A 19390-nucleotide genomic window follows, 5' to 3' on the forward strand; every position below is an offset into this window, starting at 1 on the left:
GTCATGGAATATTTCAAAATGGTAAATAAAATATATTTGGAACTGAAAGAAAACAATGTTGGTATATCAAAATTGGAAATGTGGGAAACTAAAGCAAGCTTAAGGAGAAATGTATTTGCTTATATTCACATACTAGAAGAAATAATAAGCTAAGTAGTAATCTCAATACATTTTTTAAAACCCCAAAATAATCCCAAAGAAATTAGAAAGATAAAATAATACGTGTAAGATTAAGTGAACAGAAAACTAATGTAAAATAGAAAAGGTTAATAAAGTTAACATTTTGTTCTTTGAAAAAATTAAGAATAAACACTTGATAATACTGATCAAGATAAAAATTAGAAGATAGATACAGAATGATGTTTATTTATTTCAAAAATAAAATAGTTTTTTTAAGTAACCCATGGCACAAATAAAAACAGAGTATTACTATAGATCCTGGGAATAGTATGTACATATGAGAATATGATAAAATTTTTTGCTATTAAGATAAAACAGAAAAATTCCCAGGAAAATACCAGTTACCCACAGTAATCTAAAATCAAAGAAAAGTTCTAAATAATCTTATAACCACTAAAATAATTAAACTGATAATTAAAAATCTACAAGCCCAGATGGCTTCATAAGATAATTTTGTCAAACTTATGAAGAGGAAATAATATTAAACACACACAAATTCTTGCAAAGAATGGTCATTGAAGCATTCAGCTTATCTATGAGACCAGTGTAACCTTATATCAAAATTAATAAATAATATTACCTTTAAAAAATTGCAGTTTAATTTCATTTATAAGCACAGGCACTAAATGCTAAACATAATACTAGAAAATCAAAACCAGCAATATAAACAGTGAGCAACACATTATGCTGAATTTTGCTTAATTCCAAAAATATAAAGATACATTTAATATTGGAGCACTTGTCATGTTCTTTGCCACATTAAAGTAATAAATGACAGCAATCATATATTTCTTTTAGGTACACAGAGGAGCCCTTGACATAATTCAACATCAATAAAATATAAAAACTGTAAGCAAATAAAATAAATGGGAATTTTTTTGATTTGATAATAGTATCCACAAAACTCTATAGAAAATATGACAACTAAAGCTGAAATTTTGGAGCTATTGCCCTGAGATTGAGAATGAGATAAAGATTTCTGTGAGAACCATTTCTTGTCTTCATTTCATTGGAAGGCCTAATCACTTCAACAAGGCACAGAAAGGAAATAAAAGATTTGGCCATGCAAGGTGGAGCACACCTGTAATCCCAGCACTTTGAGAAGCTGAGGCAGGCAAATGGTCTGGTTTGCTGCACCCATCACCCCATCATCTACATTAGGTATTTCTCCTAATGCTATCCCTCTCCAATGTTCCCACTCCCTGCTATCCCTCCCCTAGCCTCCCACAACCTGACAGGCCCTGGTGTGTGATGTTTCTCTCCCTGTGTCCATGGGTTCTAATTGTTCAACTCCCACCTATGAGTGAGAACATGCAGTGTTTGGTTTTCTGTTCCTGTGTTAGTTTACTAAGAATGATGGTTTCCAGCTTCATACACGTCCCTGCAAAGGATATGAACTCATCCTTTTTTATGGCTGCATAGTATTCCATGGTATATATGTGCACATTTTCTTTATCCAGTCTATCGTTGATGGGCATTTAGGTTGGTTCCAAGTCTCTGCTATTGTGAACAGTGCCACAATAAACATACGTGTGCATGTATCTTTATAATATAATGATTTCTAATCCTTTGGGTATAATGCCCAGTAATGGGATTGCTGGGTCAAATGGTATTTCTAGTTCCGGATCCTTGAGGAATTGCCACAATGTCTTCCACAAGGTTGAACTAATTTACACTCCCACCAACAGCATAAAAGTGTTCCTATCATATCTCAAAATAATAAGAGCTATTTATGACAAACCCACAGCCAATATCATACTGAACAGGTGAAATTCCATTTCTACCAAAACAAAAACAAACCAAAAAACCCAAAGCAAACAAACAAAAATTAAGAATTAAAAAGGGGAAAAACAAATGAAATAATATAATTTATTATTGCATTAAAATTTTATGCATAGAAATAAATATACCAAAATATACTCAAACATTTTCACACAAAAAAACACTTAGCAAGAAATACATAATTACACAAATGGAAAGATAAGTCATGCCAGTGGATTTGAAGACTCAATATTGCGAAGAGATAGTCTCACATTTTCTTTTTTTGTATATACAAATGTAACCTCAATCAAAATCCCAACAAGCTATTTTCTTAAACCTGATAATCTTATTCTAAAATTTATATGGACATACACCAAGCCAAGAATAGGCCATACATTTTGAAGGAAAAACAAGAGTTATTCCACAAGTTAGCAAAGCTTATGATAAAAGATAGACAATTAGAATAATTTAAAAATGAAAGCATTCAGAAATATATTAATATATGAACATTCTATTTATAAAAAAGCTGGCACTGTGAAGTCATATGTGTGTGCTTATATATATAAAACATACATAGGTATGTGGTGTATGTATTATATATGCAAAATGCATACACATATGTATTATATGTATGTATTATATATATATGTAAAATATATACACCCACAGTAATGTAAATGTGAAAGAAAAAACTAAAGTTTATTTTAGGATAATTATCTCACTTTAGGGAAACATTTCTTAAACAAGATATTTTAAGTACTAACTATAAAGGAAAATATTTTTCAATTTAGCCATATTAATACGAAGAGTTTCTATTTATATTTAAAAAGTTATGCCAGCGAAAATATAGGCACTAGAGTGGAGAATATATTTGCTAAACAAAACCACTGTTTACATAACATATAAATTTGACAAGAAAAACACAATCCAGTAGAATAATGTCTAAGAAATTTGAACACACACTTCATCTAAAATACATATTCTAATGTCCAATAATTAGTAGGTGGATAAATATAAATTAAAATTAACAGGCTCTCAGTACAAACACTTAACATGCTTAATTAAATCAAAATTAAATTTTGAAACGTGATTATACCACGTATTTGTGAGAGTGAATAGTAGTAGGAGTTTTCATTGACTGCTGGTGATGACTGAAATTTTTGATATTATTTACCTGTATTGATGATACATGTGGTCTATAATTCAACAGAAATGGAAGGGAAAGTGCACCAAAACACAAGTTCAAGGACGTACATAGAATCATTATTATTGATAGTCACAATATAAAAAAACAATGAACTGCATTAGGAGAATGGATAAATAAATTGAAGAATATTTATATAAAGGAATTTTATAAAAGAATGAAAATGAACAAACTATGCCTATGCAACAAAATAGGTAAATTTTACAAATACAATATTAAGAAAAGAAGTCAGACATAAAATCTATCACCTAGTGTATGATTAATTTACATAAAAACATCAAAAACATGAAAAACTAAAAAATAGTGTGAAGATATTTTAAAAAGCAAGGTAGTAATTATCGTAAAGATCAGAATAGTGCTTACTCTTCGGGAGAAGGATGTCAATTGTTACTGTGAAGTCTGAGGACTTGCACATTCTTGGCAGTGCTCTCCTTTATCAGATGTGGATTACATATTTCACTTATGACTACTCATAAATCTCTAAGTTTGTGTTTAATGCACTTTTATCTATGGGTGTTATGTTCCACTGTAAAAAAGTAGCTTTTGTTGAACTGTTTACCTATAAAGGACAAAAAATGTCACCCCAACAAGAGCTTTTCACATCAGTGTACTGAAAGATTTTGTACACTGAGGACCTCTGCAAGGAACATAAGAAAGAGTTATTTCTGAGAAAAGAGATTTCTACTATGGGAACAGGGATTCTACAATTAAAATGTTAATTATCTACATAAACCATATCATTGTCTTATTTTCTTCTGTTACTAAAAAAAAAAAAAAAAAAGCCTGTATTGTTAGCCCACTAAGATGAAGTGATTTCTTCATTGCTTCAGTTTTCATTTTATTCTCTCAATACTTATATGTTGGGCAACATATAAATGGTACAAAACTTCGGTTGTTACAAAAGTTCACATGCATTAAGTTTCTTTTTTGTGAATAGAATGATCTTAGGAAAGGAAATTCCAAAAACATGAGTTAACAGGATGAGGCATGAACTAGTGTGAGTGTGTGGAGGCACATTGTTACATTCCACACTTTGATTCCAAGGAGGTATCACAAAGGGAAAAGATTTCTGTAGTTCGTTTCTGGGGAAGTAATCAAAGTCTATAAGCAAAATGATTTAACATTAGCAACAACTTAGCACAGATGGGCAAGTGGTTCCACCTCTTATTTTACTATGGTATAAAGATTAGTCTGAAGAGTATGTTCGTATTTCAATACATTGTTTAGAGTTTCTGAACACTCAATTTGTTTTAGTGACAGACATCATGCTACCTACAGAAAGAGTCCACACCATGCAAATTGTGTAGACTGTGATGGCAACATACCCCTAATGAACCAGCAGAGTGGTGTTTAAAAGGAGCTATAGATTTGAATGCATTGCTTTCCTGCTGTGTAACATTGGATAAGTTACTCTACCTAGCTGTTCCTGCATTTCTTCATCAATAAAATGGTAATAATAATCATATTGAAACCTATATCAAAGAATTTTTAAGTATAAAATGAGGTCATATATGAAAGTAACTTTAAACAAAAGATGGCACACAGTGCAACTTCAGTAAATCTTAGCTATTATTCGACCTGAAGAGGTTTTTATGTTAGATTCCAAATACATAACCTTTAAAAAAGACTTTTAAATCCTCATTGTCTCATATACCACTCAGGTGACAGTAATAGAAAAAGCAGTATTGTGCAAGAAGAGAGACAAATGCTGAGTAAGAAGGATAGACAAGAAAAGAAAGCAAATACAAATAATGAAATGTGTAAACAAAGTTCCCAAACACTAGTGGGCAAAAATTAGAGATTTGTAAAGCAGCCAGATTCTTTGGTCCCACTTAGAGAACTCCATGTTGTCCTCCATGTGATTCCTATGTAGGTGGTCCCTAGAATAACCCTAGAGAAATATTACACTGTTGCTTAGACCAGCACGCTAACTTGACAGGGATGAAAGTGAGAGTTGGAAAAATTATGCTACGCTAACGCGTTTCTTCTCCAAAGAAAAAGCAGAATAGATAATCATGTAAGGATCTACTAAGCTTCTAAGGAACCTCTTCATTCAATCTTTTTCATTTTAAATTCTCAATTATATTGAAAATAGAAGACTTAAATGGAGATTAATCATTCACCTTTTTACTGATAAAACAGAATTGAAGAATGCTTCTTGAATGCTGTCTGAAATCTACAAAGTAGTAAATCTTTTTTCATCAAGCTGACCTATCTCCTTGGTCACAGAGGAATTGCTGTTACAGGAAGACTTGCTCTCCTGAGTTTAGTACCTTGAAGCACATAGATATAGTACTATGAAGGACAGAGAAAAGAAAACACCTATTTTCTGGTCCATAGAGCCCTGTGTGCACATATAGGGTGAATTTCTGATGGTCAGTTACAACCCTGTACTCATTGTTGAGGATATCTGGAGACATCATGCTGACTGTTGGCAAATCTAACTAAAATGTCACAACTGTTGATCAACACGGTTCCATGTGAAGGTGCCACGTGTAGGGGATAGTCTGTATTATTTTGTCAACACTGTCTATAAAAAATGTTTAGACTGATGTTTTGCACCTGGTTTATCTTATATTATTTTGGTTTCCTTTCCAGGCTGATTTGATTATGTAACTAGCAATAATAAAAAATATCCCTCTTTGGATAAGATTATGGCTTTCCAGAGACCAAGGTATCACACATATTTTGGTGGTTTGTGACCCAGTAATGAAGCATGCTTTCTGTAACCCAAAATAGATGTTGGAAGCTGAGCCTGGATGTCTCAGACATTCTTGATGCTTACCTGCACTGCCTTCTCCCCCTCTACTGTATTCCTTACTTTCATCAAAGTCTTGTCAGTCCTTTCATTAATTCAAACAGGCACCATTAATGAACCTTCTCACCACTGAGGTAAGTCACTGCTGCTGCAAGGAAGTAGACTAAACCAGGGCTAGAGAGAAAAAGTAAGAACCTTTCTCCACAACCTGTCCTAAAGTTAGAGTTTCTATTTTATGAACCATGTTTGAAGAATATAGAGAAAAGGAATAAACAGGTAGCTGGCATTTTGTTGTCTTACCTTCAGGCCACCCAGGAATGCAGCTGTTTTGTCAGGTAAGGGAATAAAGAGATTGGCAGATTAAAAACTCCTCCCACCTTTATGGGTTGATTTCTGAATAGTAACTTTCCAGTTAAGCAGTAGTGCTTTCCTATTTTCCTGGGACGCATGTGAGCAGTTAGTTAAACTTTTGCTTTTGCTCTCTAAAGCCCTTAGATAGGCTAGAAGAGAGTCTAATCATACAAAATCAAATCATACAATCCACTCCTGGCTAATAATTCTGTATTTTCCCAGTTCAAACTATACTCAGCAATGTTGTCTAAAGTTTTTTTAATCTCACAAAAGATTATGCAATAAACTCTCAGATATAAAAATAGTCAAATAATACAACCTCATAAGTATAAAAATGCCCTAAATGTGTGCCTTACATTCTTTGTTTTTAAGGAAATGATTAGATTTCTATGTTTTCTTTCATTTGGAAAATGTTATCTTCAACAAACAACCATATACTCACTACCACAAATAAAAAGGTGTTAACATTTGCTGCATTTTATTTTAATCTCTTATATAAAATAAAATTTTACTGATAAAGTTGAAAGATGCTCCTAGAATTCTTTAATTTTACTTCCATCCCCAGAGAAGATTATTAGCAAAAATTTAGAATTTAGCATACATTTTCTACTTCATATTAGAATATATTTTCTACATATGTATTCATTCATAAACACGATGGACATATTGTGTCCTATTTTATGTGATTGGTATAATATTGTTCACATCTTGCATATACTTTTACATTTTTTCCCATATCACATTAAGTTTTTGAGATCTAGGTATGTTGAAACATGTATGTGTGTTTTGTTTTTATTATTAATCCATTTTCAAGAGAAATAAAGTTCTAAAATAAATCCTTTTGGAAATACAAAGGGATGTGAGCCTCAAATTCTCCCTCACTGTTGTTCTTAGCCTGCAAAAATGTCAATTGCTTTTGTTTATGTCATTAGTGGTGTTATATTTTACTACAATTTCCATGTCAACTTTTTCCTCTCTCTCTCATTTATCCTTTCACTTTTCCCTCTGAGCAGGACAGCTAACTATAATTTCTTGTACATAGAATAGAGCTGTTTTTACTGGGAAAAGTGGCATGTGGGGTCATATGACCATTTCTTACCAGTAGAAAGTAAGTAGAAGTCATATATGTCATTTCCAGGGCAGTTGAGTAGAGAGGTGTTTGTTGTGTTGTTAGAACGTAGGAGGTCCTAAGGGATAGGAGGATCCTCTGTCCCTGAATTACAATGTGTGGAAATATTGGGCAGTGATGTGAAGCAGCCACATTCAACTGTTATTTGAGTGAGAAACAAACTTACTGTATTAAAGCACAGAGTTTTGTTTGCTCCAATAGCTACATTACTTTAACTACTGTTCCTGTGTATATAAAATATCGACGGGAAAAAAGGACCTCACTATTTACCCTGCTAAATATTTCGACTATCTTAACATACCCCATATTTTCCCACAATATCTTCTACTTGAAACTGTATAGTACTACAGCCCATCTTATTTGACAACCACTACCAGATTCCCTTAGGCAAAGTAAGTATTTCTTCCATATACTTAAAGCATTATTTTGTTTAAACACCCCTATTTTCTCAAATACGAGACTTGGAGCTTCTTAAGTGCTAGCAAGTGCTGAGTTGCTTGACAAATATTTAGATAAAAATGAATAAACCTGTGGCCTTGAAGATGGAGAGTTGGTATAAAACTCTATTTCATAACATATGAAGAGACATTTTTTAACAGACTTTATTAAAAGCAGGACAGCATTGCTAAAAAGTAAGGGCATCGAACATTTTGATAGACACTAATTAGGATCAAAAGGGCAGATTTAGCCTAATTAGAATGAATATTTCTTAATTATTTTAAGGATAAATTCAAGTATGCAAGTTTATTAGTCTTTTGAAAACCAGACACAACCTTTCAAAGACAAGGAGAGAAATTCTGTTTGACTAATTTTTGAAAAATATCAGAATTTAGTACAATTCTAAAGGACATATAGCCGAAAACAAGAAAGAATGTGTCAGTTAATGGTTGAAATATAAAACATCATACATATTGTTTTATTCACTTTTATAATTTAGAAAATCTATTTATAGTTTATAAAATCTATTTATAGTTTAGAAATATAGCTAAATATTAGAATTTTCTATAAATTACTAGAAAATAAATCATTCATGGCCGGTTTCAGTGGCTCACGCCTGTAATCCACACTTTGGGAGGCCGAGGCGGGCAGATTATGAGGTTAGGAGATCGAGACTATCCTGGCCAACATGGTGAAACCCCATCTCTACTAAAATACAAAAAATTAACCAGGTGTGGTGATGTACGCCTGTAATCCCAGCTACTTAGGAGGCTGAGGCAGGGGACTCACTTGAACCCAGGAGGTGGAGGTTGCAGTGAGCTGAGATTGTGCCACTGCACTCCAGCCTGGGGACAGACCAAGACTGTCTGAAAAACAACAACAACAAAAACAAGAAAAAATAAAGAAAGAAAGAGAAGAAATCATTCATTTAAAATCCACTGAAAAATCCTCTAGTATTTGGGAATTTTCATGGACTCTAACTTACTCAGATTTACTCTGCAACAAGCCCTAAGACACAATTGTATAGTTGACATTTGTTGCCTTAATTATTTTAACTACTTAGCATCTACTGTCATTTATTCTAGTAGCAGCATCCCAAATAACAATTTCTTTTTCTTTCTTGTATGCATCCTTTGAAAGAGTATTCATTCACATTTATCGTCTGTCCCTAGACAAGATATGGGCATATAACCCCAAATAGGCCTGTTAGACACTCTCAGGGCTTTAAACTGTAAACTGGGTGACTCAGAGACAGAAGAGAGGGTTGGAGTTGATTGAGCAAAGCATCAGCAGGAGAAGGTCAATTTGTTCCTACTCCCTCAACTTCTGGGACTTTATTACTTCTTGCCTTCCCCCAGGGTAAGGTGTTCAGTTCTTCCTTCAGTTAATTCTACTTTCTCTCATGTGAGCCAGGGTAGGGCTCTGTAAATTGCAACTAAAACACCATCAAAAGACTTGTTACAATGTTTAGGTTTTGGCATTACTCAAACACTTTCTGATGATTTTCTTAGTCCAGTGTGAATAACTTGACTAACATTCGTCAGACTCTTTTAAAATAAAAAAAATAAATAAATAAACAAGAAAACAAGTACGCCAACTGATCTCAGATCTCTAGTGCATGAATTGCAAAAGCGATTTACCATACTTGGCAACTAAAATCATAAGAATGCTCAGTGCTTCTAGACGTTTATACTTTTTAAAGATGTTTCCTTAAAAATCACTATGATCTTATTTAATCCTCACAAGAAATCTGTGCACCTAATAGAAAAGGAATTCTTACTTTCATTTTTTAAGGGAGAAAATTTGATGTAAAAAAGAAAAAGGGATACCAGAGGGTCACTGAAATAAAAATACCATTTAAATAAAATGATTTTTATACTAAAAATTACATTACAAAACCACATTTGAGGAAGTCCTTTATTTTAACATAATCTTTTGCATGAGAAATCATATGGTTAAAACAAAAATAAGACTGGTCTTTGTCTTTCAATTCAATGTTTGATCTCTCAATCCTCCATCTCCTTGGTAAGTTCTGCCCCTACTTTGCTAGCTAAAACCTTTAATTTTATAAAACCTGAGATAACTTCCATTCAAGTGATATATAGGGACATGTGGCATTATCCTGACACAAGAATGAGGTTGATGATAGTATTTTCATCCTCAATTGGGTGATGAATTTCTGCACTGAAGAGATTGTGCATAAGAGAGAGAAACCTTTATTTTCTGGAGTCTGTGGTATCTACTCAACCATTAAAATGTTAAAGAATACAAGCTAGAGGTTGGTGAGCAATAATTCAATATCTACCCATCTTTAAAATCACGATACGATATTACTATATGTATGTATATATACATACATATGTACAAATATATATGTGTATATATATGCATAATACTTATATCTTAGAAATGTATTTACTCTTATTTAAAAGTGCGTAAAATATTTCAAAACCATAACAGGCTAATATATTTCTTTTTTATGACTTACAAATTGGCTTCAATTTTTTCTGCTCTTTTTTTGTTGGAAAAAAGAAACAACTATCACCATTTCTAAAATAGACTTCATATCTGAAGAGCAATCTTAAATTATTCCTCAATTTTCTTTTTCTCATACTAAATTAAACTTTTCATTTTTACTGTTTTTCTTACAGGCCTTGATTTTCAATCTTTAATCATCCCCTCTGCTCAACCTCTGCTAAACTCACTACCCATATTAAATTGATATGAATTTATTCATTTGGGTGCCCAGTGTATACCCAGAAATCCGCAAAGTGTCTTTCATCCATATTCCTGTTATCTCAACCAAGTACAGAAATTCCAAGATAAATTTAAACAGCATTCCATATGCTGTATTAGAGGCTAAAAGATGAAGTCTGAACAGTGTTACTTGTAATACCTGCCTCTACTGTGATTTTTAGGTTAATGCAGGACTAGAGATTTATACAGTTTCATTTCTCATTCCAAAAAATATTATCTTCTTGTCAGATTGTCCACGCTCATTGCATCTATGAATTGTAAGTTTATATTACAGTGTTTTAGGCATCTCCCTTTTCATAAGTGTATGAATAATAAAAATAAGTTTTCAATTCAGAATGTAACTACACTTATAAATTTTCAACTTTCACTGATAATCTAAAAAGAAACATTAAAGAACCAGCCTGTTGTTTTGTTCTGACTGACAACTATCATATTTACTTATTAATGTTTTAAAGATTCAAGCATTTTGACTTAAGCATAAGTCAAAGAAGCAAAATTTGTATTAGTGTAACTAGACTTTCACTTCTATGTGTTTGAAGTGTGGAATTCAAGGGGTCACATTTCAGATTCCAAAATAGTGCTCTCTTTCTCCAAACTATGTTTTGTTTCCATTCTCAATCTAAGATTGTGAACTAATGCTAATAGGCAACTAATTCCTAGTAAAACTGTTTTTCATAGATTTCATATCAGTTACTATTCAACAGTTTGTTCACTGCATCTACTTTTGTGATATCTGTTATAAAACTGTAATTACTCACCCTCTGGCTGCTGGTATAATAAATCTGGTTTATTGTGTAAGTCACTTAACCACTTTGATCATCAGTTTTCCCATTATATGTATTTACCTTTCAAATTGGGCTGTTGTGTAGATTAAAAGTAAAATATTATATATAAGATTCCTTGCACATTGTGTGGCATACAGCAAGTACTGAGAATAAATTGTATCTTTAAATACATAATATTTATCAAATGCTACTAATTTATAAAATAGAGGGAAATAGTATATTTAAGCAAAGCTAATTACCATAAATGATACACCTCAATAACTCAGTGGTGTAAAAGAACAAAAGTTTCCGTATTTTTTTTTTCTAACTCTATGACATTTATTTATTAATTTATAGATTTCGGGGTACAAGTGCAGTTTTCTTATGTGGAATATTGTGTAGTGGTGAAGCTTGGGATTTTAGTGTACCCATCACCCACGCAGTGAACACTGTACCCAATAGATTATTTTTCAACCCTTGCCTCCCACCCACCTTTCCACCTTTTGCAGTCTCCAGTGTCAGCTCTGCCATTCTGTATGTCTATGTGTACTCACTGTTTAGCTTCCACGTATAAGAACAAGTGGCATTTAGGTTTCTGCTTCTGGGTTATTTCATAAAGTATCTTATTTTAAAAAATTTAAACTTATCTGAATATTAAACCAAATGAAATTTTTTCCTTAAAAGTAAAAAGTGGAAAACATAGAAGCAAGAAAGAGCAACTAGGTTCTTTCTAAGGAAACTTAACAAATTCTTATTTGACTATTAGATGTGAAATGTACTGATATAAAATGTGCATTTAAATGGAACCACTTCAGGGAAAGGAGTATAAAAATAAAATGTTTACTCCAGCCTGGGTAACAAGAGCAAAACTCTGTCTCAAAAAAAAAAAAAAAATGTTTAAAAAGTCAAAATCTGAAATCTAGTAAGTCTTGCAGCTGACCTAACACTGTTATGCTTAATTAGGTTCCTGGTATGTTAAAATACTGTTATTTTTTCCAAAGTTTAGGGAAACATATGGAGAAATAGTAGAAATCATACCAAAATTTGCTTCAGATGTTTGAAAAATACTGCATATTTTCACTAATTGTGATTCTTACCATTGTACCAACACTAACTTATAACTCTTTCTATATTGTTTTTATGCTACAAAAATGCCAAAACAAAGAAGGAAGATAATTAAATCCTGAAATATCTTTCTCCTACTAAGGTAATCTCTTGTTTAAGAAAATTAATTATAGACACGTTATTAGCTTTAAACTAAGAACTTGGGCAATTGATTTTGCCCAGCTCTTTCAAAAGACAACTTTAAAAAATATGACCATATATTTTTGTTTTTTAAAAATTATGGCATGTGAAATATACAAAAAATAAGGCTAGGCTTATAATTTAAAAATCAGTTGAAATGCTTAGAAAATAATATAATATGTGATGTTTGGGTGAATGTTAAATGAGAAATATATGTCAAATACATTAGGCCCATGTCAGACTGTCAACAAGCATGAATTTCTAATTTTCTGTTTTAATTTCCTTACTTCTCTCTCTTCCTTTCCCTACTCCAGTCCCTTTTCTAAAGTTCAGCAACTCACAGCAATGAGAGACCTTACCTTTGTACATGTCTCACATCAAGAGACCTTACCTTTGTACATGTCTCTGGTTTCTCTTTAAACTAAATATCCAGAGTTTTTTTTAAAAAGCCTATAGAAGGCCGGTACATGGAGCTACCTCCTAAGATTTTTGCATATTATCTTGTTTGGGCTTGTATAATTTCAAAAAATTACTTTAGTAAGAACAAATAAATGTACAAATTATGCAGGGAGAAAAATAACTTTTGATACAAACGTGGTGCTAATCGGTCACTGGAACCTTGATATAGATAGAAGTAAGGCCAGATTAGGAGTACTTTGAGGAATTCCTATATGTTTTAGAAACATAAATACAATTTTTTGGAGAAAAATTACAATTTTGTTAACATTTCAAATGATTAAAAAGTAGTTAAAATGAAATTCACTTCAAATATTACTAGTTCCTATAAAATACAGATATTTATAATATCATAAAGAAGTGTTAACAATTTTATGAAATATTTTTATATTTTACACCTGCAAGCAATGTCTAATTAGCAATTAGTGTTAGTTAAGCATGAAAATTGTATTAGTGTAATAAAACTTTAAATTCCAGATTGAAAGCAGGTTTTAAAAAATAATCTTTAGTAATTATTTTCAAACTCAAAATCAACAATGCCCTATTTGTAATAAAATATGGAATTCATGAGATAGTGTTCTAATACACACTTGTACCAATTTCAATATTAAAAATATTATGTTTAAATTTTGAGTTACAATATCAAATGGATATGGTTTAGCATTTTTGAAGGAAGGCTAAGTCTATGTACAATCCCTCCTCTTTACATGTCATACTCTGTTCTCATAATTATTTAGTTTCTTTTTTTTACATATGCTTCTTATAAAATGCATTCATTTAGGCCGGGCACGGTGGCTCTTGCCTGCAATCCCAGCACTTTGAGAGGTAAAAGTGAGCAGATCACGAGGTCAGGAGTTCGAGACCAGCCTGATTAATATGGTGAAACCTTGTCTCTACTAAAAATACAAAAATTAGCCGGGCATGGTAGTGGGTGCCTGTAATTCCAGTGACACAGGAGGCTGAGTCAGGAGAATCTCTTGAACTCAGGAGGCAGACGTTGTGGAGAGCCAAGATTGCTCCATTGCACTCCAGCTTGGGCAACAAAGAATGAAATTCCATGTCAAGGGAAAAAAACCCCAAAAAACTAGCAAAGTGAATCCAGCAGCACATCAAAAAGCTAATCTGCCACAATTAAGTAGGCTTTATCTCTGAGATGCACGGCTCCTGCAACATATGCAAATCAATAAATATGAATCATCATATAAACAGAACTAAGGAAAAAAACACATAATCATCTCAAAAGATGCAGAATAAGCTTTTGATAAAATTAAACATCCCTTCATGTTAAAAACTCTCAACAAACTAGGTATTGCAATAAGGCAAGAGACAGAAATAAAGTGCATCCAAATAGAAAGAGAGAAAGTCAAACTATCCCTGTTTGCATTTTACTAATTTTAAGTAAACTCATATTTCTAAATTATACCCAACTCTGTGGGTTATATTACCTTCTGTATTCATTGTTGACATTGGTTTGGTACTAAGACTTGCATTTTTGGATCTACGCCCATGGGTTAAATTTGTATGTAAATTTATTTTCATGTACTATCCCTATTTGGTGTTGATATCAAGGTCATGTACATTTTTAAAATACAGTCAGTGTATGTACCTTCTTTTTCTGTTTTCTAGAACACAGTGGTGTAAGACTGGAAAAATATGCTTCTTAGAAGTATAAAGTTACTACTGGTGCCATATGAGGTTAGAATTTTCTTCAAAGAAAACTTTTGAGCATTGAATTAATTCAATTACAGAATTATTTATAATTTATAGTTTTCCCTTATCAGTATATAACTTGAGTTCTTCTAACAATGTCTGTTTTATGTAAACTTTCAAATGTATTGCTATAAATTTGTTTAATATCATATATCATAACATCATATTAATATGGTATATCATATATTTAATATTATATGTTTAATATATATTAATATCATATATTAATTTATTAAATTTCACTTAATGTGGTCAATCTGACTGAAGTTTCTGCTCCCTGTCCCCATCATGAATGAATTGGACTTTGTTGATCCCATTTTGTGTGTTTTTTATTTCATTAATTTTACTTTTTGTTTTTAACATTTCCAGTCATCTACTCTCATAGAGTTTACTCTTTTTCCTTTTTCTAATGTTTTAGTTCATTCATTTTTAGCCTTTCTTCTTTTCATTTTCTACCTTAAGCAAGCCCCAGACATTTTCTTCTAAGCCCTAAACCAAACCCTAAATTTACCATGTTTGTCAACGGTTTTCAAGGCATATGATATGGTGTTGTCTTAAATCTGGATTTGTGTATTAGTTGTATTTTGGCTGCATTATTTTTTAAGTTTTTATCCATTTTTCTATGCTAAGGAAGTTTTTAATACTGTTAATACTCTGATAGTTTACCCCAGTGTACTCTTGAAGGCATAAAATTGTTTTCTTTCTTATTTCCTTTTCCTTCCTTCCTTCCTTCCTTCCTCCCTCCCTTCCTTTCTACCTTTTTTTCTTTTTTTTTTTGAGAAAGGGTCTTCTGTCAGCAAGACTGGAATGTAGTGGCAGGATCATGGCTCACTGCAGCCTTGACCTCCTAAGCTCTCAAGTGATCCTCCCACCTCAGCCTTCTGAGTAGCTGGAAACACAGGCATGCACAACCATACCTGGCTTTTAATCTTTTGATAAAAGATAAAAAGATAAAAAGAGATGGGATGTCCCTGTATCGCCCAGGATTGTCCCAAACTACTTGGCTCAAGCTTTCTTCCCACCTCAGAATCCTGAAGTGCTCGAAATACAGGTGTGAGCCACGATACCAGCCTGTCTTCTCTTCGTAGGTGAAATTATTCTATTCATTTGGATTTTCACTTAAGATGTGTGTTTTATTCACTTCTTTAGCTATGCTGCTCTTTTCTTGTTCTTATTTTATTTTTGACATTGAAGCAAACACTAGATTCAATATGCAATAACTATTTAACTAATGTAAAACTTAAAAGCTTTTTTGTTTCATTTTTCCAATGATTCATTATATTTGAAATTTGAACTTTTATCATCTAAAATAGTCGATCTCTTTTCATGGCATCAAAGCAGGCCAACACTGAAAGAGACAGCCTTAAAATGAAAGAGATATTTCCATCCGTAAGTCAGTCTAATTTAATGTTGGCAGCGAGATTCCAAGTGGTGATTCAGAAACCCATGCTCCTTCCATCCTGTAGATTCTTAAGTTATTCCACTGGTTTCTCTGCATCTGCCTATGAAATGAATGTGAATTACAGTATGTCACAGGATATTTGAGGGGGCAAGATCTGGAAGAATATGACATTTCAGTCAGAAGTCCGTTCATTGGCTATAGTTAGTCACATACACTCCTATAGATGGAAGATGGCTGAGAAATGTAGAAGCATTTTTTTTTTCTTCCATGGCCAGCTTAAATAGTTATCAACATAGTACTAACTTAATTGAAAATGACAGCAACAAATTACAACTTGGAAAATTGCTTCAATCTGTGGCTAGGTCTTCTATTAACAAGATCAAATGATGCAGATCCAAATAATTCAGACACCAATTGGGCTATAAAATTGATTGTCATTTGCATGGTTCCATCTTCAAGTATATAGTCATGGCCTTGAGTCTTTCTAAATTTAATGTCTTTTCATAATTAGTTTTGAAATGTTATCAATGAAAAATGTTTTTTCAAACCAAGTTTTGGTGATACTGTCAGATTTATCTTTCTATTTAGACTTTTTGAAATTCCATCTATATACATAATCCAAAATTAACCTGATTTGCTTTCTTTTAGTGACTCCAAAAGGATTAATTAGTGTTTTGCTCCCTTTTAAACTAACGAACGATTAGCTTTTCATCTTCCTTCGCGTTTTGGAGATATATTACATTATTGGTAACAGTTATTCTGGTAATAAGTACTCCTCCCAGATTTCAAATTAGTAGAACCAGTTCTTCATTTTAGGTTCATTGGTGATTTATACATTCAATAATACTTTCACTATTGCATTCAATAGTTACTTAGTAAGAATAAAAATTCATACCAAATAAATGCAATAGATAAAGAAAAGAATTAACTAAAACATGAAGGGATTTTTTAAAAGAATAACTTAAAAATCAAATAAAGTACCTTGGCAATGTCTATTATCACATATTTTAGTTTGCATAGTTTTCATTGTTTTATATATGAATGTATGTAAGTCATATAAAAAGTTTAAATTATGATGAGAAGCAAAAAAACAAAAGTAATCTTAGGCATTAATTGATTTAAACAAATCTAGCATTTAAAAGCTATGCTTCACTTTCTTTAAAAATATTTCTTCTAACAAGATTTTTATGTAATCCTTAAGAAAGAATGACATCAATTTACTACATAAATTTACATTTACTATGGTTGTTTACATAGATAATGCGTTGCAATTTCTTCAACATGGGGTAGAGGAATGCTGGTAGAATCCATGTGACTCACTGAGTTTCTTCAGTGAGATGAGAAGACAGATAGTAGTCAGAGAAGCCGAGACATATACATTTCAAGGCTGATTATTTATGAAAAGAGATCCATGCAGATAAATATTCTCAAATATCTGGATAGTGGTACCCTAGTTTATTTGACTGAATACCAATCTGTATAGGTATAAAGTGAGACTACAAGGTTAGGCAAAGAAAAACTGTAGAAAAAGTTTTAATCTGAACAATTCCAAGACCTTAGCCATGTCTGAGAAATATTTGCATTTCACTAGGCAGAGTGGAGATACCTGCTGAATATCTGACATTCAGTAGAAAGACCAGAAAGGTAACACCTTATTAAAAGATATAAGCTAGCCTTAGAGTAATAAATACACTACACTTTCTAGATGTTTCTACATGTTTCTAGCCAACTACAAAATATTTATGATAAAACACTTTTTAAAAGTATAAATAAGTAGAAAGACATATCATGTTCATGAATTCAAAGACCTAATATTGTTAAGATGTCAATTTTTTTCCAATTGATATGTAGATTTAATGCAGTCCTAATCAAAATTATACAAAATCCCAACAGGCTCTTTTTGTTTTTGTGTTTCCCCAGAAAAGCTAGTTCTAAAATTAATATGGAAATAAGGGCTAAGAATATCCTTCCACTAAAAAAAAAGCAAAAAAAATTTAAAAACATACTTGAAGATCTTACTCTAGTAATATACAATAACAAAGACAGTGGAGGATTGCTGTAAATCTAGATAAGTAGATCAATGCAAACAGCAACGGATACAGAAATAGACTCAATATGTATGGTCAAATGATTATGGAGTAAGGTGTAAGACTAAAAAATATGCAATTATATGATTTCATTTGTGTGGAATTCTAGAAAAGATAACTCAGAATGTAAAACTGATCAGTGGTTGTCAGGAATTGGAAGGTAAAGGAAAAACTTGACTTTGAAGGGTCAGACATACAGTTTTTGGTATGATGAAAATAGTCCATTTTATAAATTGTTTTATATCTTGATTGAATTGTGACAAACAAAAACCTGCAAACAATGATTGGATATCTGTTAATATTAATGAATGAATTGCTTTCAATTTTGGGTTGAGGATATGGTATGAAATTGCCGTTATGTTTATAAAGGTATGGACTTAACTTTATTTAGATACACTGAGAAAATTAAAGATGAAATGTTTTTGGGTTTTGTTTCTACATAATCTGTTGTAATTATTGGTGGGAGAAAGTGGATGGGTTATAGAGAAACATATCGCTGAAACTAGGTAATGGAGACATGAGGGTTCATTGTACTACTATTACATTTTTTTGAAAATTTCCTCATTCAAATTTATGGAATAACCAGTTGTTGGAAATGATTAATCATTCTCTCTAAATTTGAAAAAAGAAGCTGTATTTGATTCTTATGTTCCAATAAATCTCACAGAAATGCTGCCTGAGAATTGTTTGGTGTGAAAAAAGGAAACTACAAAGTCTTTTATTTGTACATTATTTTATGAAGTATATTATTTTATGAAGACATCAAGAGGTTTCCATTAGAATGATTTGTACGATCCTTCACCGACAATAAGTGACTTTTAATTACACTAAACTGTTATTTACCGTCTGAATAAAAACAATAATGCAAGAAGACAAAATAAGATAACATAGAACAAAGCAACAAACGAGTCATTTTGTCAGTGGAACAAATTGATATTTTACGCTAAGTGCCCTACAGGATGTGTTAACGTTCCCTGCTCAGCTATATAACAGAAATACAATGCACCCTACAGATGGTTCCAAGTCAAAGGCTATCATTAAAAAGAATTAAAAAACTAAACTTTTAAAGAAAAAGTGCTACATAAAAGAAAAGGAAAAGTCAATATAACTTTTCTGCAACATTCCACAATTATTTCTAGTTTATTATA

Source organism: Aotus nancymaae, unplaced genomic scaffold, assembly GCF_030222135.1.
Source record: "Aotus nancymaae isolate 86718 unplaced genomic scaffold, 86718_ANA_hifiasm-v0.15.2.pri h1tg000016l, whole genome shotgun sequence".
Lineage (NCBI taxonomy): Eukaryota > Metazoa > Chordata > Mammalia > Primates > Aotidae > Aotus > Aotus nancymaae.